Raw genomic sequence first — 18,587 nt, 5'->3', positions numbered from 1 at the left:
CCCCCCTCACCTGATCAAAATGGCCCGTTTACTTTTCTCTAGCTAAAAGATCTTTGGTCGTCTTTTAGGACAGGGCTTCCCAAGCTCAGTCGCAGCCTACAGTGGGAGGTCATGCAACAAGATTTCGGAGCTGAGAGTTCCAAGGCAGCTGTGGAACTTGATCGAATGTAAACAGCTGCGAAGCAGTCCTCCCACCTCAGTCCTCCCAACCCCTGCCCAAGATCTCGTAACCTCCAAATTCTCATTCTGCAGGCATGCAAAGTCTGGGCTATTAAAAATCGAGTTAGAAGGAGAAGGGTAGCAAACTCATGGGAACATCGGAACCTGCAAGTTCCCCTCTGAGTTGCACACAATCCTGACTTGGAACAATATTGCCATTTCTTTACAGTTGCTGGGTCAAGTTCTGGGACTCCCTCCCTAACAGCATCGTTGGTGTTCCTACAGCACCTGGACTGCAGTGATTCAAGAAGGCAGAGCACCACCACCTTCTCATGGGCAATTAGGGATGTCATGATGTGGAGATGCCGGCGTTGGACTGGGGTAAACACAGTAAGAGTTTTAACAACACCAGGTTAAAGTCCAACAGGTTGATTTGGTAGCAAATACCATTAGCTTTCGGAGCGCTGCTCCTTCGTCAGATGGAGTGGAAATCCGCTCTCAAACAGGGCACAGAGACACAAAATCAAGTTACAGAATACTGATTAGAATGTGAATCTCTACAGCCAACCAGGTCTTAAAGATACAGACAATGTGAGTGGAGGGAGCATTAAGCACAGGTTAAAGAGATGTGTATTGTCTCCAGACAGGACAGTCCAGGAGGCAAGCTGTGGAGGTTACTGATAATGTGACATAAACCCAACATCCCGGTTTAGGCCGTCCTCGTGTGCGGAACTTGGCTATCAGTTTCTGCTCAGCGACTCTGCGCTGTCGTGAAGGCCGTCTTGGAGAACGTTTACCCGACGATCAGAGGCTGAATGCCCGTGACCGCTGAAGTGCTCCCCCACAGGAAGAGAACAGTCTTGCCTGGTGATTGTCGAGCGGTGTTCATTTATCCGTTGTCGCTACAGAATGTAGTGCAGTCATAGCTGAAGTGTAGAGAAGGATCAGCTTAATATAAGGTAAGTCCATTCAAAAGTCTGATGCCAAATCTGTAACAGATTGAATTAAAGCATTGTTACGGAGTTTAAAGAGTTAGAATAGAGGTTGATAAGCATAGAACGAGATTAAAAGATAGAATTAGAGGGTATGCTGGGCACAGCTTGCAAGAAGTCGCCACGTTGACCTTTGGCCCTGGACCTTGCATGTTGACCATAGGAGAACACAGTGTTGCAAAGCAATTTCTTACTGCAATCTTCTCATTAAGCAGTGTGGCAGAAACTCGCCGACAATCTTTCACCAGCACCTTCCAAATCCATGACCCTACCATCTTGAAGCATAAGGGCATAGATGCATGGGAATACCACCATCTTGAAGTTCCTCTCCAAGCCACTCACCATCCTGACTTGGAAATGTATCACCATTCCTTCACTGTTGCAGGGTCAAAATCCTGGAGCTCCCTCTCTAGCAGCACTGTGGGTGTACTTCCAGCACAGGGACTTCAGCAGTTCCAGAAGGCAGCTCACCACCACCTTCTCAAGGCCAGTTAGGGATGGATGATAAATTGGCCTAGCTAATAACACCCATGTCGTACAAATGCATTTTTTAAAAAAAGATGTGCAATCAGGATAGGATGTGCACTGCATAGTAATCCAGATCACTTGGAATATCAACAAAATCGTTTGGAAGTGTTCCCAAATTAGTGGAGCAGATGAGAATGTGTGGTTGGGCAACATGGGTGATGTGTGCTGCTTCCAAATTTGTTCTGCTCACTGTGTCAAGATGTGATCCTGCTATAAAATGGTTTCTAGGTCAAAAGATTATTGCCACAGCTTATCATTTATTTAGTTAACAGCATAATGACCAATGCTGTCTGTTGTTCCATAGTCCGCCCACCTTCATAAAATGGGTCATCGGTTCAGATGTTCAGAAAACCAGAAATGGGCTTGTTTGTCCAGTGCGATATTTTTCCACATCTGAGGCTTTTTGTGTTTCGTGGAATTTGGTTAGCAGGTCTCCTTTTCCTAAAATATTTGCATATGCTTCTGTTGATTTTGACCCCAAAAAGTGAGCAGTCTGAGTGAATGTTGGAATGGAATTGCCGTTTTGGTCTGGAAAAGCTTGTGATATTGAGTACCTCCATTACTTAAAGCCTAGATCTAATAGAGTTCGTGTGGAGGCCACATTGGAGGTCTTTTTTTGATCATCAAGGGAGCTTTCCACTGGTGTTCCGGAAGTTTTTGAAACTAGCATTCATTTATAATGTGCCATTATTTAAAGCATTTAAAAGTTATTTTGCTTAAAAACTGCACTGCTAGCTTTACTTCAGACTCAGTTGGTGAACTGCACGCTTTACTATATGACAGTTGTATTTGATTTTGAGTCACCAGAAGTTTTTTTTAAACTATGGTCACTTGCCAATTTGATCTGAGTGAAGAAATTGCTGCATCATTTATCCAGCACAAGTCAGAACTGGAATGCTACAGACAGTTGCAGCCAGATTTGGTTCTCGGCACATCAGGAAATGTCAACAGTTATTTGTTATCTGTGTAAGACTCGAGACAAACCTGTGAATAAACAGTGAATGGTTGATTGCTTTCTATACCGCTACCATCTTTTCGGGATAAGCTTTTGGTCGATTTAGGATCAACCCATTCTTTCATTAGTTGCTTTCTAGATATCTTTCAATTAGTGTTGATTTAATGGCATTTAGTAATCCCCACTTGCTTATTGCATATTGTTATTGTTTAGATTTAACTGCAGGGCAGAATGACATATTTGGCTGAACAGTCCTAGACAGAGGCATCCTCTGTCTAATTTCTTAATACAGTAAGAGTTTTAACAACACCAGGTTAAAGTCCAACAGGTTTATTTGGTAGCAAATGCCATTAGCTTTCGGAGCGCTGCTCCTTCGTCAGATGGAGTGGAAATCTGCTCTCAAATAGGGCACAGAGACACAAAATCAAGTTACAGAATACTGATTAGAATGCGAATCTCTACAGCCTGTAGAGATTCAATGCAATGCATCTAACCAGCACATCTTTCAGACTGTGGGAGGAAACCGGAGCACCCAGAGGAAACCCACGCAGACACGGAGAACGTGCAGACTCCACACAAACAGTGACCCAAGCCAGGAATTGAACCCAGGTCCCTGGTGCTGTGAGGCAGCAGTGCTAATCACTGCGCCACTGTGCCACCCACGTTAATTGCCAGGTACTGGACCTAAGTATTACCACTGCTCTGTTGCTTGCTGGAAAAGATCAGTTCTCTGCTTCATGAACCTCAGGAAATAACTTTGAATGGTGAAACAAATGATTGTTTCTTTGTTTTACCACTGACCTTCCATCTCTCATAATGTCAAGTTTTGGTCTATTTACTTCACATCCCAGAACATTAAAAAAAAATATACTGTATTTTTTTCACTTAAAAAATCAAACTTTGCGAGAAACATTGATGAAAGGATGATTCTTTAATCTGCTTTTCGTGGTGTTGATTGTAGGGTAGTGTTGACCAACTCATTGGGCAAACTTCTGATTGAAAACTGTATGGTATGGGTCTTATTTCATGTCTATTTGACCAAGTAAATATGTCTTATTTTAAGGTTTCATTTGAAAAATAGCACCTTCAACCATACAGCACACAAATTGAACTATACTAAAGAATCAGTTTTATTTGTGCTCTATTCTTGGATCAGGCCTTGAATCCATAATCTTCTGGTGTGGAAGCAAAGATCCTTTCTTTGGGTGGCACGGTAGCACAGTGGTTAGCACTGCTGCTTCACAACTCCAGGGACCTGGGTTCGATTCTCTGCTTGGGTCACTGTCTGTGCGGAGTTTGCACATTCTCCTCGTGTCTGCATGGGTTTCCTCCGGGATCTCCGGTTTCCTCCCACAGTCCAAAGATGTGCGAGTTAGGTTGATTGGCCATGCTAAAATTGCCCCTTAGTGTCCTGAGATGCGTGGGTTAGAGGGATTCGCGTGTAAATGTGCAGGGATATGGGGGTAGGGCCTGGGTGGGATTGTGGTCGGTGCAGACTTGATGGGCCGAATGGCCTCTTCCTGCACTGTAGGATTTCGTTCTATGATTCTTTCACTGTGCAAAACTAAGAATTTTGAAATATTTGTAAGAAATCTTTTTTATGACATCTGCCCTCTGTCTAGGGCCTGAAGCTTGATTAGAAATTATTGCCTGGGTCTAGGGTGTTTTCTTTTTGCTCTGCGTGTCAGTGAAGAAGGTACAAACAGCAAGTCATGGATCTATAGGAGCAGCATAAAAACTCCTCCAACCTACATTATGTGACAACTAAGTAGAAAAGCACTGAAACGTGATTTTCATTTTGGTCTGTAAAGCTACAATACCCAAAGTAAGCTGCCATTCCTGACAGCTGGGCAGAACATTTACGTGGACTGCAGGATAATTTTTATTTAAAAAAAAATAAATTGTTCAATTAATCAAGTATTTTATTTGGGATGAATGGTTTGTTATGCTGAAGAGGGGAATCTGAATAAATAGTTTGTTGCTAAACTTCCAACCCACAATGGAAGTAAGGGTTTTGTGAAAATATCCTTTTAATAACCAAGAAAAAGAAGGAAGACTTTGAGGATGGAGTTTGGAGAAGCAGACAAACAAAGTACTTGTATCTTACTCAGTTAACTGACCTCTAAGTGGAGCACAGTTATTACCTTTTCAGAACGTAATTACTTGGCAATAAGAGGTGTTGGGAAGAGAAAAACATAGCTATTTTCATAAGCCAGCGCTGTAAAGTATGAGGTAAATAGCATTCCACTGAGTACCTATATGAGGCCCTGTGTGTTTCAGAATCGGTCTGTGTAGTGCCAGTCATTAATTTAAGAATACCACCAAAAGTTCAAAGTGAAGATTGAAGAGATTTTTTTTAATGTCCAGAATGTTAGGGCATGGAATGCACCGACAGAAGCAGAATGCTTACGAGCTTTTCCAAGAGAAGAATACTTAAAAGGATGGCGGGTAATAACAGATGAACAGAACAGTGGGTACCCCGTTCAGAGAGCTGGAGCAGGCATGATGGACCAAGTGGCAATAAATGCTGGCCTTACCAGTGACAATCACATCCCATTAGCAATTAAAACAAACACGTTACTATGTCTGAAAAGTGCTTCATTGGCTGTAAAGCACTTTGGTTCGTGTCTAGGCAGTGAAAGGCACTATATAAATATTTGTTCTCTCTCTCTCCCCCTTTATCTCTTTGGCTTTCTCGCTCTCATTTTTCATTTAACTTAATATTTTTCCAAACAATGTATTTCTGCTGCACACTTTTTTATTCATTTATAGGATGTGTGCATCGCTGGCTAGGCCAGCATTTATTGTCCATCCCTAGTTGCCCTTGAGACGGTGGTGGTGAGCTGCTGCCTTGAACCCCTGCAGTGTAGGACACCGTAAGAAGTCTCACAACACCAGGTTAAAGTCCAACAGGTTTATTTGGTAGCAAATACCATAAGCTTTCGGAGCTTGCTGCTCCTTCGTCAGATGGAGTGGTCTCTGTTCTCCAACAGTGCACAGACACAGAAATCAAGTTACAGAATACTAATTAGAATGCAAATCTCTACAGCCAGCCAGGTCTTAAAAGGTACAGATAATGTGGTTGGAGGGAACATTAAACACAGGTTACAGAGATGTGTATTGTCTCCAGACAGATATTTGTTCTCTCTCAATACACATCTCTTTAACCTGTGTTTAATGTTCCCTCCAACCACATTATCTGTACCTTTTAAGACCTGGCTGGCTGTAGAGATTTGCATTCTAATTAGTATTCTGTAACTTGATTTCTGTGTCTGTGCACTTTTGGAGAACAGAGACCACTCCATCTGACGAAGGAGCAGCAAGCTCCAAAAGCTTATGGTATTTGCTACCAAATAAACCTGTTGGACTTTAACCTGGTGTTGTGAGACTTCTTACTGTGCTTACCCCAGTCCAACGCCGGCATCTCCACATCATGACTGTGGGACACCCCCAGTGATGGGAAGGGAATTCCAGGATTTTGATCTAGCGACAGTGAAGGAACAGCGATGTGTTTCCAAGTCAGGATGGTGAATGACTTGGGGGAACTTCCAGATGGTGGTGTTCCCAGCTATCCATTGCCCTTGTCCTTCGAGATGCCAGTGGTCCTGAGTTTGGACGGTGCGACCTAAAGAGCCTTAGTGAGTTCCTGCAGTGCGTCTTGTAGATGGTGCACTTGCTACCACTGTTCATCAGTACCTTTTGAACTCTTGCCAGTCAAACCTTCACATTGATTTTTGGTTCAACGGAGTTGGCTGCTCAGTAACTATGCCTATTCCCACCCTAGAAAGTAGTAGAGAAAGGGATGTTGCGATTGGCTGATGCTTTCTAAATGTATTACTCAGTTAAGGAAGTGTTAAACACTAAATGGTCAGGTACAACAATCGAGTGAAAGACTAAAACATCGTGAAATGACCTCTGTGGTTAGAGACTGTTTATAATTCACAAGCCATAATGGGACTTCAAAGCCTATGGACATGGGGAAGAAGCATTCAGCTAACTGGATCTATATCAACAATGACAAGTTGAAACAAGATTAGTGATTTGGTGCTATTGTCAGTTCCTGTTTTGCTTGTCATGGCATTACAGCAGCAGTAAAATATGAATCTTTGCTTGATAGCTCTTGAACGCCACACTTATGCTAGTTTTTGAGTTGAGATAAAATAGCCAGTATCATGACGGTAGCCTGATAGTGAATTTTGTTTTGCCTGGCTCACTAAGGATGTCGAGGAGAACTTGCACAATATAGTCAGCACGCGCCGTACACAGCCAATGACTTAACTTGCACAATATAGTCATAGCTCCAGCAAGATTTCTATTAATCTCTGTTTCCATTTAGTGAATTTATTCCAAATTGATTTTATTTTTTCACAAAATCACCTTTTAAGTTGGTGTATCGTATTTGAGAAATAAATTGCCTTGTTAAATATCTGCTCTAACATATATTGTAATATAAATATTGAATTAATATAAGAAAGGTCATCACCTGAAATGTTTCCCCCATTTGCAATTTTTAAAAATAGATGTGGGAACTTTGACAGAAGGAGAAAAGAAATACCTGGAAACAGAAACTTGTATTTCAGCTTGCCAAGCTGGAGCTTGTCTGCTGAGAGCATTTTGAGCTGTGTAACACTACAGTAGTTGCAAGTCAGTGCAATCATATAGTAGTTATGGGTGGCATGGTGGCACAGTGATTAGCACTGCTGTCTGACAGCACCAGGGACCCAGGTTCAGTTCCGGCCTCGGAGTTTGCACACTCCGTGTCTGCGTGGGTTTCCTCCGGGGGCACCGGTTTCCTCCCACAGTCTGAAGATGTGTGGGTTAGGTTGATTGGCCAAGCTAAATTGCCCCTTAGTGTCAGGGGGATTAACAGGGTAAATTTGTGGGGTTACGGGAATGGGGCCTGGGTGGGATGTGGTCGGTACAGACTCAATGGGCTGAGTGGCCGCCTCCTGTACTGTAGGGATTCTATGATTCTCCTTAAAGCTCACATTTATATTTTTAGGAAATGGTCTTTTTGACTGGTGGTGGATTTCAGGTGCAAGCATATTATTTTAACCTACATGAAATCTCTGCACTGTTTCTACTAATACAGTTTAATGTGCTGATTTACCCACCTTACTTAAAAATAGCAGTTGTCTTGTATGTTGTGTGAACACTTTAAAATTGTGCCAATCTGTAGGGTTTCTATGATATTTCTATGATCAATCAATACACTTAATGACTGACTTGTTGCTCTTCCTGCTAAAGTGTAAAAGGTAGCAGAGAATGATCCACAGGCCAGAAGTCGATCTTGATCCAGTTTTAAGTTTATCCAGAAAGTGAGACATTGCAAATGTACATTTCCTAACTGGTCAACCCACCTCAGTGCCAATAAATGTATCTTGTATTCTTTTGAACAAACAATCAAACAAATTATGTAAAGCGCAATCCTTTAAAATGGCACTGTAACTAAAACAAAATCCGAAAGCAAAATCCTCAGCGGAAGTTTGTTAAATTAAAATGTAATTGCCGGGGCTGCTGATACACACAGTCCCTGCAGCACTCACTGTCCACGGAAGGCCTTCAGTGTAATGATGGGCGCCATGTGCTTCCTCTCTAGGGACATTGGCGCAACCACAAGAAAGGCAATTGGTTTGAATGACCTCCTTCAGCTGCCTGCTGCCTGAACCTGTTTTTGGCCACCCAAATGTACTTTTGATATAGACGTGGACTTCTCAGAAATTACAGGCGGCCTGGGAGTCTATGAACTGACTTAACCTTCTATTGCATGGGGCTGCTACATACAATGCTCCTCCACGCCAGGTCCCCTATGTAGGAAGGGAGGACGCCCACAAAGGGAGTTATCCACTGGGTGTCCCTGGCCACCTTCTGACAGCAGGGCAGAAACCACATTGTGTCTGGACAATGGGTAAGAAAGTGGAGGGTGTGCAACAGCAACCTGTACCGGAAACCCCTTTCCTACAGAGTGGAATGGCATAGAGGGGATTTCCCCAAGATGGTTCAGACTGTTAGGATGAGGCTTTTGAGGGAGGTTTCAGGGCTCTGGGCCAATGAGATATTCTGTCCGAGTGGGGACCATGCAGTTCTAAGCCATCTACACACCATGAGTGCAGTTGGGGCCATTTTTTTGAGGCTCTGGATAGTTATGTGCACAAATAATTGAGCAATGAGTATCCCACCTGTAGACACTGAACCTTAATTTATACAATTAATAAATGAAACAGACTTTAAAAATGATATTAGCTCCTTCGGTGAAGAAGGGGAACAAATTGAGGAAGAAGATTCAATTCTGATACCATGCTTACTGGATAGTTTAATAAAAGCACATAGTTAAATTTGTTGATGTAATATATTTGAGACCAAAACTAAAGCATAGTTTTAGCAAAGTGGCATTGTCACTGGACTATTAATCCAGAGACCCAGGGAAATGCTCTGGGGACCCAGGTTCGAGCCCCACCATGCCAGAAATTTGAATTCAATAAAAATCTAGAATTAAAAGGCTAATGATGACCATGAAACCATTGTCGATTATCGTAAAAACCCACCTGGTTCACTAATTTCCTTTAGGGAAGGAAATCTGCCATCTTTACTTGGTCTGACCTACTTGTGACTCCAGAGCCACAGCAATGTGGTTGACTCAAATGACCTCCGGGATGGGCAATAAATGCTGACCCAGCCAACGACACCCACACCCCATGAACGAATATAAAAAGAAGTATCGAAATTATCCAATTTTGCATCCGTTTCCATTCATTCTAGCAGACTGAGGGGCAATTCTTTCCACATAGGGTGGTGCATGTATGGAATGATGTGGTAGAGGTGGGTACAATTACAACAGTTAAAAGACATGTGGACAGGCACATGGATGGGAAAGATTTAGAGGGATATGGGCCAAACACAGCCAAATGGAACTAGTTCAGTTTAGGAAACCTGGTTTACATGGATGAGTTGGGCCAAAGGGCCTGTTTCCGTGCTGTATATCTCTATGACTATTATTTCGTTGCAAATGCTTTTGCTTAACTGCAATTAAGCTTGGAACAAAAGAATTTGCAGTTCAGTTTGTTGCTGTATGTTGTTTCTGAATTTTTATGAACACAACAGTTGTCAGACCTTCTATTTTACTTAGTGTGATTTGTTGTGAGCTGATCTTGCATCTCCTCCAAGTTTATTTATAGGCATCCCTTTGAGAAATGCTGTGTTGTATTTTATGTATCATTGCTAAAAATAGTTTGCATTTTTCATTTCCTCAGTGTGCTATAAATATAGATCTGTTGCATAATTTCAAGGATAGAAATGACTGGTTCTTATTGGGGACGGGGAATCATGCATGGCAACATGCACAGAACTGTTAATCTGTCCCTCGGAAGCATAGTCTGTCATTTAACTCGCGGTCATTACAAATGCATGTTTTCTGTACTGGATTAGCAAATCAAAGGTTAAGAGTTCAGGCATGTTGAATTCAATATTTCTTTTCTTTTAATTCATTCTTGGGGTTTGGATGTCGTTGGCAAGGCCAGCATTTATTACCCATCTCTGATTGCTATTGAGCAGGGGAGCTGCCCTCTTAAGCTACTGCAGTCATAAAAGCCAACTGGTTCATTGATCTTCAAAGGAGAGAACCTGTCACTCCAAACCTTCAGTGCCAAATAATGCAGTTGACATCATTTAATGCTCTCTGAAGTGATTTCGCAAACCGTACAGCAGTAAAAATAATCCTCGGCAGGTAGATGGATAATCAGTGCAACCTTTGCCCATATTGCCCACAGTCCAACAAAAACCAAAAGCGGCTGAAATAGTGCACCATTTCTAACCAGTCTCTTTGTGACTTCTAAGTTAACAGTCAGTGTTGCCGTTGCTCAATCGATCTTTTCAGCATTTGAGAACATACTAATATTGCAGATAAAAATCATTTTTAAATGCAAATAGACCTTTCAGATTTCTAGCATTTGCAATATTTTTGTTTCTGCCTTGAAATTATACTGATGTTGATCTTTCTGGGCTAGTTTCACCTGAATCGCTAGTTGAAGTATTTAATGGAAACTGCTGCACCTCATTAGAAAGAAGAGGAACAGGAGAATTGACTATTTACTATGAAACTCCGATTGAAAGCCTAATATGTCTTGAGAGAAAATATGACCGAGTGAACAGATATGGAATTTAAGAATGATTTTGTGTTGGAAAGAGTGGATATTCAAAACTTTACATTTCCTGTGATAAAAGCAAGTATTTGAACCTATAGAGCACACTATAATTGTTTTTATAACCCTGCCTTCTGCCTTAATATGTTGAGATGTTGACAGCTTGCTAAGATGCAGTTGTACTGATGTTCTCTGATGTATCCACCATTTATATACAAGCTTTGTCGTGTCTCTTTGATTATGGTGAACTTGATTTCCGCCTATATTAACACTTTTAGCAGAAGTCAAAGAAGAGTCATTGAGAGTGAGAATTTTGCCTCCGTCTTCCTCCCTACCCCATCACCTCTATATAAAGTTACGAGGCAGATTGTAGGGCCCCTGCTGATGCCCAAACTAGCATTAGCACAGACCTCTGACCTCAAAGCAAAAAGGGCAGAAAAGATCAGATCAGATTAGACAGTTCTAATTGGAGAACTAACAACAACAATAGAGTCATTACGGCACAGAAGGAGGCCATTCGACCTAACGGATCTATGCTGGCTTTCAGCAGAGCAGTCAAGTCGGTCTCATTCCCCACTCTATCCTGGAATCCTGCAAATTTATTTACATCAAATGCCCATCCTACTTTTTTAAAATCATTGTCTCTGTTTCCATTACCTTTCGAGGCAGTGAATTCCAGGTCATGACTACACACTGTTTTTAAAAAGGTTCTTCTTCATACCCCCTGCATCTCTGGACCAAAACTTTAAAATTATGTCCCTAGTCCTTGTACATCAGCTCATAGTTTACCCTTGTTTGCCTTGTCTACACCTTTCATAATGTACATATCTATTAAATCTCCTTTGCTCCAAGAACAACAACCCTAGCTTCTCCAACCTAACCTTACAGCTAAAATTGCTCGCCCTTGAACCATTCTGGTAAATTTCCTCTGCATCCTCTCAAAGACCCTTGCATCTTTCCTAAAGTATGGTGACTAGTATGAGATGCAGTACTCCAACTATGGCTTAATCAGAGTTTTAAAGGTTGGGTATAATTGCGTACCTAGGAAGCCCAAGATGCTTTGCTAGCCACTCTCAGTAGGTTGCGTCAGGCTCAAAGATCTTCGTATGTGTATCCCCCAGGTCCTTCTGTTCCTGTACACTCACTAGAACTGCCACTAAGTCTTAGGTTGCCACTTCTTATTCCTTATCTATATTAAATTTCATTGTCATTTATCTGCCCATTCTGCTAGCCTATCTATGTCCTCTTGCAGTCAACTGATGTCATCCTCACTGTTTGCCACCACTCCAAGTTTGTTAACATCAGCAAATGTTGAAATTTTACCCTGTATCCCAATATCTAAATTCATTGATATTGACCCTTGAGGTACCCCACTGTCTAATATGCTGCAGTCTGGAAAATAAACAGTTGCCACGATTTGCTGTTTTCTGTCCTTGAGCCAATGTTTTTATCCAAGCTGGCACTGACCCTCCTGTTCCATGAGCCTCATTTATATGAACTATCCTTTTATGTGGTCGTTTATCAAATGCCTTATTACAATCCAATATCCACTGCATTCCCATCATCAGCCTTCTCTGTTACTAAAAAAATTCAGTTAGATTAGTCATGCACGATCAGCCTTTTTCCAAATACGTGCTGCCTAATCCTAATTAACTCGAACCTCTCCGTGCCTGGTTATTGTTTCTAAAATCTTGTCTACCACTGATGTCCATCTGTCAAATTTTGCCCCACTCATTTAACTTATCCCTATCCATTTGTAAATTTCTTATTTCATTATCACATTTTAGTGTAATCTGTATATTTGGCTATGCTACCTACTATCCCTGCATCCAAGTCATTCAAGTCCCCCAATATCACGACTGCATTATTCTTGCATGTCCTCTGTGATTTCCTTGCCAGTTTGCTCCTCTCTCGCTATTTGGAGGCCTATAGATAATCATTACTTCTCAACTCTAATCAAATGGATTCTTGCCACCTCAAGGACATCCTCTTTCCAACACTGAAGTGTCTTCCCTAGTCAGCATTGCTACCTCCTCTTTTTTCCCTCCTTTGTTTTCTAAACACTTTATATCATCTAATATTAAGCACCAATTCCCACCATTTATACGCCATGTTCCCATTATTACCTCTCCATCATAGTCCCGCATGGCTATTTGTGCTTGTGGGTCACCAACCTTAATCACCACATATTTTTGTGTTCACGTAACATGTATTCTAACCCTGTGGTATTCCTTGTAATCCATCTTAACCTGTCCCTATCTAACATATATCATTTTAGCAACACTTTTAATGCCATAAAATCTGGACTGTTGTATAATCAAAAAAATGGATGCTAACCCTAGGTATTGGAAAGGGTGACCAAAAGCTGGATCAAAGGCCTGGATGGTAGAGCTGGAGGTAGAGAGGCAGATGGGTTTAGGAAGGGAATTCTAGAGCATAAAAACTAAGTGACTGAAGATATGACCACTAATAGTGGAGAACGTTGTGTTGTGTAAGTTCTATGATTCCTGTTGTGAGGCTCAGCTTTCATTGAATGAATGTGCTGAATTGCTGAGGAAATGTGTGTGAACGGTTTATGCCTGAGGAACAAGATAATTGAATGCTTAATGGTACCTATTCTATAAATATTGATGTTTGCATCAATATTTGCAGTTTTGCAAATTTGCAGTTTCAGGAACCTTCTCACCTATTCATGGAAGCTGAAAATGCATCTCCTTGGCCAAGTTCCACAATGTAGAAACAAACATCTGTACATTTTTAACCAACCATTCTTATGTTTACCCTGCTTTCCCAACTGCTTGACTGTCACAGAGCAAAAACGCCTCTACATGCCAATATAAATGACAGGAAGTATAATTCTCTTCCAATTTATCCTTTTCCTGAATTATAATTGAGATCATTTGAGTGTTAAGGCAGTTGAAGGAAGTAACTCCGTATTGAACAGCTAAAAATGCTGCTTTATTGTGCAAAAGAAATAAAACAAATTGTGAATTTGGTGATCTTGTGTCTGAAGGCAGCACATTGCTGGCATTCCAGAAAAAATATCAAGTGTTAATCAGGACTTCAGGGCGTCCCAAAGCACTTAACAAGCAATTAAATATTTCTGAAATACAATCACTATTATAATGTATGGAACTCTCACTGTACACATAGCAAGGTACCAAGAACAATCATAAGATGGTGACTAGATAGTCTCCATTTTTATGGTGATGTTGCTTTGGGCGATAGGTATTGGTCAGGATACTAGATAGAACGACTCTTCTATTTTCTAATAGTAACACGGACACTTTTACTTCAAACTGAGAAGGGGGATCAGTCTCTGTTTAATGGCTTGTCCGAAAAGTGCCACTTTAAACACTACAGCACGTCATTCCTGTACTTGGTCAGCCTAGGTTATCTGCTCAAGTTCCTGGAGCGGGGCGTCATCAAGAGCCTTCCATGCTACCTAAAACAGGCCTGTTAAAATGAGAGCACAGTAAGAAGTTTAACAACACCAGGTTAAAGTCCAACAGGTTTATTTGGTAGCAAAAGCCACACAATGAGAGCAGGCAGTGAAGTGGGCTGGACCTGGAGGAAAAGGCACTGCCTTTATTTCATCCTACGCTGTGCAACTGATCTCACCAGGGGATAAACTTATTCCTCTTGTGGTTAGTAGAGATTAGCATTACTGTGTGAACTGAAAACAGGTGACAATGAAACAACCAGTTTGTCATAAAAAATCCATCTGGTTCACTGATGTCTTGAATGGAAGGAAATCTGTTCTCCATGTTCGGTATAGCCTGTATGTGACTCTAGACCCACAGCAATGTGGCTGACTCTCAGTTGCCCTCTACAATGGCTTAGCAAGCCGCTTAGTTGAATTTAGGAAGGCAATCCACCACCACCTTCTCAAAGATAATTTGGATTGGGCATCAAATGTTGATCCAACTATTCTAGCATCCCATGAACAAAATGCCAACTGTGGGTTAGTGGGTATCTCTCTCTTGCCTCTGAGTCACAGATTTTGGGTTCAAATCCCACTCTGAAGTTGCACTGTTGGAGCTGTCACCGTTCAGAAGAGACCCAAGGCGCCTGCTTCCTGCTTGGATTGATGTAAAAGATCCTGTTGACGCTAATTTGAAGAGCAGGGTAGTTAGCCACATATCCTGGCTAATATTCCCTCATCAACATCACAAAGAAAAAATAATCTGGTTATTGTCACATTTGTTGTTTATGGAAGTTTGCTGTGTGCAAATTGTTTGCCATGTTTCCTAATTACAATGGCTACACTTAAAATACTTCATTGGCTCTAAATAACTTTTAAATAGTCGTGAAAAGCAACGAATAACTAAGTTTTTGAATAAAAATAAAAGATAACAAACAGAAATCAGTTCCAGAAAACAATACTTGGAAAGTTTGTGAAACATTGAACTAAGAATTTGAGCCTACAGAATTGTTTCATGTAGTTTAAGCTGGGACTGGTTGACACATTGAACATCTAGAATGTTGCCAGGGTTTCTGGCAGCGCTTAATGCCATTTACAGAAGGGCAGCCAGGACCCAGACAGAGCAGAGAGAATTCTGTGGCCAGATAGCAGAGGGCTAGGCTACATGTTGAACTGCAATGGAGAGAAGGAGCAGAACAACTGAAGTGGCACAGTGCAAATCAAAAAAAGAGGCGCAAGGCAGTCATTGAAGCTGGGGCTGCAAAACGCTGCCATAAAATCATTTTGGTTTAATTGTAGGAAATTGATTGTGTATATTCTTAACGATTCATTACACACTCAAGAGTTTAAGATCTCTAATTCACTCTCGAAAAGCACTCGTACATTACCACTGATGATAGCTCTGACTTGATGTAAATGATGTGGAGATGCCGGCGTTGGACTGGGGTGAACACAGTAAGAGTTTTAATAACACCAGGTTAAAGTCCAACAGGTTTATTTGGTAGCAAATACCATTAGCTTTCGGAGGGCTGCTCCTTCATCAGATGGAATCCTATTGGACTTTAACCTGATGTTATTAAAACTCTTATTAATGTAAATGAAGCAGCACTGATGTCTCTGGAGGACTAAAGAGCTACTTTTCAGGCTCCTTTCGAAAACTCTGAGATATCAGTTGAAATGCTGTAGAAATCGAAGAGGTTTACCACGGGTAGTGAGTGACCTTCAGAAGCCAATGGGTTTCAGGTAGATACCTATGGGTCAATAAACGTTTTCTTCATGGCATAAGCCACATAGCTACCATAATTTGTCATTAAGCTGACAATCAGAGAGGTCACAGCATGGATCGCTTAGGAATTGAAAAAAAAATCACATTTGTGTCGTTGGAGCTTGTTGCGTTTAAATTGGAGTGCTTTACTTCTAAATTATTGAGTTCCCTGTTGGATTTGTTAGTGACTACCTTATATTTACGATCCCTCGTTCTGTTCTCCCCCAAGTGGAAACATCTTTATCATATGGAGTTTCATCACGTTGCCCTTTTCTGGAGAGCAGAGCTCCAGCCTGCTCAGCCTTCCTGATAGAATGAAACAGAATTTCGAGGTTTATGTCTAATATTTTTTTGCAGCTTTACTCGTGCTTCAATATCCTTTCTGTAATGTGGAAACCAAAACTGTCCATAGTACACCAGGCTTGTTTAGACATTGTAATCATCTATAAGCTATATAAAGTGACCTATGGATACTCATGAAGTAGCAAATTTGAACCTGTGTAAAAGTTATTGATCTAATCTATAAATGATTTATGGGTTACTTTGAAGTTTTTTTTTCTCTCTGGCCTGATGACTGTCTGCCATGAAGAGGGAATGGCCATCAGCAAATGTTGCCACTTGATATTCTCTTCAGTTTCAGGTTGCCAGTTTCCCAAGATTTAGTATTTGTTGGAGTTTTACCCTTGTGAATGTGGTGGAAATTTACTGTTTGGAAATGGAGTGCGCAGTGAGAAGGTGACCTTCAATTCACAATGGATTTCCTACTGAGTTTAGTGTTTATAAAGCTGTGGTGTCTTTCTGCGGTTGATCCCTGCAGCAATATGCACTTGCCTTTCCAGGAAATAAATCTCACTATCAGACCTTGCTGTAGTGTTCAGATAACTGTTTTTCAGATATTTTCTATTATAATAGGTAGTGGCATATATTGAGCAGTTATGTAATGCTAAATAGTGTAAAATGTACTTCAATTTTTTTTGTTAGGTTACCTCCAGTTATCACAATCAAGTCTCAATTCATTCTACCCTAGTCATTATCGCATCATTGCTGAATAACTTGGCCATATATACTTTGGCGTTTTGAAGAATGAGAGGTGATTTTATTGAGCAGGGGATTGATAGGGTAGACACCGAGAGGTTATTTCTGCTGACTGGGGAATCTCTCACACAAGGACACAATCTCAGGATAAGGGGTCGATCATTTAGGACTGAGATGAGAAATTACTTCATTCGAAAGGTTATGGATCTTTGGAATTCTCAATCCCAGCAGGTTGTGGTTGCTCCATCATTTAATACATTTAAGCCTGAGATAAATAGATTTTTAGCATCTCAGGAATTCTGCAGAGGGCAAGAAAGCGGAGTTGAAGCCCAAGATCAGTTGTGATCAAATCAAATGGTAGAGCAGGCTTGATGAGCTGTATGACTCCTTCCATTTTTTGAACTCTTATGGAAGACAAACATTTTTTATGGTTTAATCTGGGAAAAGAATATTAGGAGCTAGTCTTTTTGACTTTTCCAAAATCTTCAAAAATTGTAACTGAGGTGAAAATCATAGTTTCAGAGCAAAACTTTGTGTTAGCAAAGGCATAGCCAATGAATTAGTGAAGTTCCAATCATGGTTGAGCTACAGGGAGCATGGTTAATAAGAAATATTTCCCAAAGAAAAAAGAACACAGGCTGCACTTATGCATCATCTGGTTGTTATTTCTATTCTTACTGTCTACATCCATCCAGCTCCGCCTGTTTTCCACACTTTCTCCTACTTATAAAATCCCTACAGTGCAAAAGGAGGCCTTTGGCCCACCAAATCTGCACCGACCACAATCTCACCCAGGTCCTATTTACCCTGCTAATCCCCCTGACACTAAAGTCAATTTTGCATGGCCAATCAACCTAACCTGCATGTCTTTGGACTGTGGGAGGAAACCGGAGCACCCGGAGGAAAACCACGCAGACATGGGGAGAATGTGCAAGCTCTACCCAGACAGTGACCCGAGGCCGGAATTGAACCCGGGTTTCCTGGTGCTGTGAGGCAGCAGTGCTAACCACTGTGTCACCGTGCTGCCCATGATGCTTCATGATTCATTTCTATCATTCACACCTCAGCAATGTTGTTCTATAGCCAGCTGAAGAGGGGATAGAGGAGGAAAAGAAGGTACCTCTTTTTGGAAGATTTGAAGTTATTTTTCCTGTCTCTTTTTTTTTGGCAAGTGCCTCAGCGCTGTCAGGCAAAGCCCTTTCCAACTGTATCAAATCACTTATGGTTTGGAATGAAAATCATTTTGGACTATTTGCATGCATTGATTTCAAACCCTTAAAATTGCCACAATTCAATGAAACAGATGCTCCCAAGAATTCCATGGTCTCCAATTCTTTTGCACATAAAGAGATCATTAGAAGATGATTGATTTACAGTAAGGAAAGATGCAAATCATTTGTATTCCTTTTCGGAACATTGCACAGTATTTTGGTAAAGGGAGATTCAAAATTACAAGTTGATGGCCAGCGTACCTTATTGAAGTGTTTGTGCTCATCCTACATCAAGGTTATAGAATGCTTCGGCAGCTGCATAAACTTACCTCAAGGTGTTGATTTGGATAGGCAATCTGATCTGGAATACACCTTCTGTT

At 41.2% G+C, this 18,587-nt stretch overlaps 1 protein-coding gene across 2 annotated transcripts in view; it reads left to right on the top strand.

Annotated features, from left to right (window-relative positions):
- The window catches only part of bmpr1aa (bone morphogenetic protein receptor, type IAa), a 234,190-nt gene that overhangs the window by 69,926 nt on the left and 145,677 nt on the right, over positions 1-18,587 (top strand). The window contains exon 2 of one of the 2 annotated variants that reach the window (XM_078199699.1): positions 803-1,118. The exons of the other annotated variant lie outside the window; for it this stretch is intronic. The gene's annotated coding sequence lies outside the window, so the exon portion shown is untranslated. The remainder of the gene's footprint in view (positions 1-802; positions 1,119-18,587) is intronic. 2 annotated transcript variants of the gene reach the window in all.

The sequence above is a fragment of the Mustelus asterias genome, chromosome 28 (genome assembly GCF_964213995.1).
Source record: "Mustelus asterias chromosome 28, sMusAst1.hap1.1, whole genome shotgun sequence".
Classification (NCBI taxonomy): Eukaryota; Metazoa; Chordata; class Chondrichthyes; order Carcharhiniformes; family Triakidae; genus Mustelus; species Mustelus asterias.
This window is presented reverse-complemented; position numbering and strand designations above follow the sequence as displayed.